This window comes from Hipposideros armiger, unplaced genomic scaffold (genome assembly GCF_001890085.2).
Source record: "Hipposideros armiger isolate ML-2016 unplaced genomic scaffold, ASM189008v1 scaffold_409, whole genome shotgun sequence".
Classification (NCBI taxonomy): domain Eukaryota; kingdom Metazoa; phylum Chordata; class Mammalia; order Chiroptera; family Hipposideridae; genus Hipposideros; species Hipposideros armiger.
This window is the reverse complement of record NW_017731759.1, coordinates 1,201,291-1,205,920: the sequence shown is the minus strand read 5'-3', so window position 1 is coordinate 1,205,920 and position 4,630 is coordinate 1,201,291.

Sequence of the window (4,630 nt, the reverse complement as noted above, 5' to 3'; positions counted from 1 at the left end):
TGTCACTGGCCCTCACATGTGGGATCCGAACCGGGGCCCTCTGGCGTCCCAAGCCAGTTCTTAACCATCGCGCCACTCGGCCGGCCCTCTGTGTTCTTCTTTATGTCCTCCCTAAGTTCCTTAAACATTCTTATCATCAGTGTTCTAAACTCTGTCTCTGAAACGTTGGATACCTTTGTTTCATTTAGTTCCATTTCTTGAGGTTTCTTCTGATGTTTTACTTGGGACGTGTTTCTTTGTTTCCTTATTGTGGCTGTCACTTGATTTCTTTGATGTATTAGATCACCACAGTTAGATGTTGTGTGCTCTGGAACCATGCTGACTCCCAAAAGTACACACAGGTTGTTGCGGGCTGTCTGCTGCTGCAAAAAACCCTCTGTGGCCTGTGGAGGTAGGGGCCAGGGACCAGGGGCTCAGGGTGCCCCTGGCAACACAGCTCTAGTTGGGTGGGGCAGGCCCCCAAGGCACTACAGGATGTGGTCAATGCCCCCACCAAGTCAGAGAAGCATGCACTCCTTCATCGGCAGCCAGCCCACACAATCTCTCCAGGAAATCCCCAGCAGAATCACGCAGGTGCACAGCTTGCAGTCCTACACTCCCAGGAAGACTCCCTGTCTCAGCCTCTCCTAATCACCCACTCAAAGATCAAGCCGAGCAGCCAGACAGCCAATTGCCACCAAGACAACTCTGCATGCGCAGTGCGGAAATCGGGGACCTAAGGTGAGTCGTGCACTTCCGGGTCTCAATAAGCCGTCTCTTGTATTCGGAGCACGCTTGCTCAGCATTTCTCTGGCTACGCAGCACAAACAGTATGGAGGGTGGGGATCCAAGGCCGCATGCGTGCGCACGCACGCACGCATGCACACACGCACTCCTGCGCCAATTCCAGCAGACCAATGCAGTCCCAGACCTGACCTTCTGTGGAAGGGCTCAGCCCTGAAAAAATGGCACCCTCCTGTGCACTACTCGTGTGCAAGCTCCACACCAGGGGAACAATGGTCCCAAAGACCTCCAGCTCCCGCGCCAAAGGCACTCAGTTCAGTCCTTCCCGCAGGCTCCAGGGCCCCACTCACAAAGCTACTCCCTCCACCAGGAACCAGGTGAGTGCTCACCAGTGAGCCAGTCGGTTTGCCAGCTGCACTTTTTCTCCAGCTGCCCTCAGCCTCACCAATTTGAGCAAAGAGAGTCCTCACTATTTTCTCCTTCCAGCTATCATAGAACTCCTCTTCCTGGCAAAGTAACTCTGGGGTGGTGAGCGCGGTGTGGGGCTGGAGGGTCTCGCTCCCAACTTGAGAAGCCTCCCCACCGCTGAGGTATCCCTCAGGGGGTTTGCTCTCTCTCGTCTCCACCCCTCCTACCAGACTCAACGTGGCCTCTTCTTTAAGTCCTTCGTTTAGAGGTTCTGCTCCACTTAATGCATATTTTTGATGGATTGAACCTCAATCAATATGTACTGTCTTTCCTCATTGCTCATAAACTTTTATTCTTTAATATCTATTTGGCTGATAATTATATGGTCTTTGCAGCTGTCCTTTGATTAATATTTTCTTGGAATATCTTTTTCTATCAATTTGTTTTCTACTGCTTTGTTTCTTTGCATCTAAAGTTAATCTCTTGTAGAATGTCTCTGTTTTATCTATTTTCCTATATCTGTCTTAATTGAAAATTCTCATCATTTGCATTTAACTTGGTGATAAGTAAATATGTATTTTTGCCATTTACCTATTGTTTTCATGTGTTTTATATATATTTTGTTCCTCGATTCTTCCATTACTACCTTTGAAAATTTTAGTTGACTTTTTGATAATGTAACATATTGATTCCCTCCTTCTTCCTTTTTCTGTACATTTTGTATTTATTTTCTTGGTTATTATTTGGGATTTATGATTAACATCTAAAAATTAAAACTACATAGTCTGTATAATACCAACATAGTTTTGATAGCACACAGACACTTTGCTCCCATCCATCTTTGCCCTACCCCTCTTTATTTTTATTTTTATAATTACAACTTTATATACCATGTACCCATTAACGTAGTCTTATTGCCTGATGATTTCACTTTTTATATCATATAGAAAACAAAACAGGAGCCACAAATCAAATTTATAATAATAATGGTGGGTATACACATATTTATGTATTAAGTTCCTCTACTGGAGATTTTTATATCTTCATATGGTTTTATGTTACTTTCAGTGTTCTTTCATTTCAGCCTAAAGTACTCCATTTGCCATTTCTTGTTATGCATATATTATAGAAACAAATTCCCTTAGCTTTTGTTTCTGATTTTTTTCTCCTCATGCTTAAGAGGATAGTTTGCCAGATATAGAATTTTAAAATTTTTGTTTTACATTTTTTTTTAGCTGAGCCATCCTGCTACCTATTGGCAGCTCAGCGGCAGCTCAGCTTGCGATGGGAACCGAACCAGCGACTCTGTTGCTCAGAGCTCGCACTCTTGAGCAAGCTCTTAACCAACTGAGCCACTCGTCTGGCCTGTTTTACATTTTTTTAACTCAGTACTTGAAAGGTATTATGGCACTGCATTCTGGACAGTGTGATTTCTTATCAGCTATTAATCTTTTTGAGAATCCCATGCAAGTAAAGAATATTATTTCTCTCACTGCTCAGATTCTCTTTTTGTTTTACAACAATTTGACTATGCTGTATCTCAGTGTTGTAGCACTTTGAATTTGTTCTGCTTGGATTTTGTTGGGCTTTCTAGACACTTACGTTCGTGGTTTTCTTCAAATTTGGAGTTTGTCATCATTATTTCTTCAATATTATTTCTGCCCTTTTCTCTTCCTGTTCTCATTGTGAGACTCATATGCATATGTTAGTTCTCCAAGTCCCTTAGGTTTACCTCACTTTACTTTCTTCACTTTATTCTTTTTTTTCTTTCTGTTCTTCAAACTCAAACTCAATTGCTCATCTTCATGTCTCCTGATTCTTTCTTTTGCTGACTCAAAAATCTGGTGCCGAACTTTTCTAATGAATTTTTGTTTCCATTTCATTTACTCTACATTTCAGCTCTAGACTTTTTATTTGGTTCCTGTATATAATTTATATCTCCTGATTGATAATCTCATCCTTTCATACATCATTTCTTGATTTCTCATAATTATTTGTCCTTGGGTTATTTTTTTTTCTCATTGAGAATATTTAAGACAATTGAGTTAAAGCTTTTTTTCTCTGTTAAGTCCAATGTTTGGACTTCTTCAGGGATGGTTTTTCCTTTAAATGCACTATACTTTCCTGTTTCTTCATGGGCTGTGTGCTGTATTTGTTGAAAACATCCAAATATTAAAATATGATAACTCTGGATATCAGTTTCTTACTCTTCCCAAGCTGTTGTTGTTTTTGATTGTTGAAGGCTTAGCTTGAGTTCACCCAGTTTTTTGACTAAAGCTTTATGAATTTCGAAGTTCTAAAGAAAAAAAAGTATTACATTTTGTGGATTAACTCAGTGTTGAGATATTCCTTTAACACTTAGCCAGATCATTAGCAACTCTGCCTCAACCTTCACTTTATACTAGCACAGAGTTTTCAAATCAATAGTGAAAGCGTAGGGTCTTAGCACTTTTCTGTGGATGCATTATTCCTGGGCATATGTGAGGGTTTTAAATTCTGCAGTATATAAAAACAGTTTGGAATGGCTCAGTTTCCCAAACTATCTCTCTCCCTAGCTTTTCTTGCCATCTTATTGGTGCTCTATTGAATCTTTGAACTGCAATATTTTGTTCCAGGCAGATTTGTGTTTTTTATATCACATTATAAAGTTTTTGAGAATTTTTTTGCCACTTTTCCACTCTGAATATGTTCACAGTAAGAGAAAACAGAGAAAAGCAACTTGTGGTATATCATCTGTTACCCCTCAGACAGGTGAAAATAGACAAAAAAATAATTTGTCTGTGGTTGACCTTTTTCTTTAAAGAATGTTTGAGTGTGGGATTTGTGTACATGGATATATGGGTAAGATGTGTGAATTTCCAGATTTTGTTTAAGGTGCAAAGGGGTTGGATTCTACCAGTACATCATGGAGAAAATTGTGGGAAGCCCCCAAAAGTGATAGCATGAGGAGATCTTTGCTCATGTATATTATATCCCACACTGGGAGCCTTAGGTCTGCACAGGTAGTATATTTCATTAGAAAATAATCCTATACATTATTTGGCCTGCAAGTAAACACCAAATTGCCAATCACTTTAGAATAGGCGTGTGGGTATGTATGGAGTGATGCTAAGCAGTGGTGCTGCCGTTTTGAGCCCCATATCCCTCCAAATTTGTGCATTTTCCTAGAACTTCTCTGGTGTTCCTTGGAAAGATTGGATCCCATTGCCACACTTGTGCATACTCTGTTCTACTTTGCTTGTCAGTATGTTGACATTAGCTGATAATTCTATTCCCTCTTTCTGTTATAGAATTATTTCCTTTGTAATGTTTTTACTTCACATTATTCTATAGAGGTTTGTGTTGAATAACAATTTAAAATTTGCTTCGTCCACAATATTGCAATAGAAATGTATGGAAATTCTTTTTTTTTTAAAGATTTTTATTGGGGAATTGGGGGATGGGAACAGCGCTGGGGAATTGGGGGAAGGGGAACAGACAAGTTGCTGTCTTTTTGTTC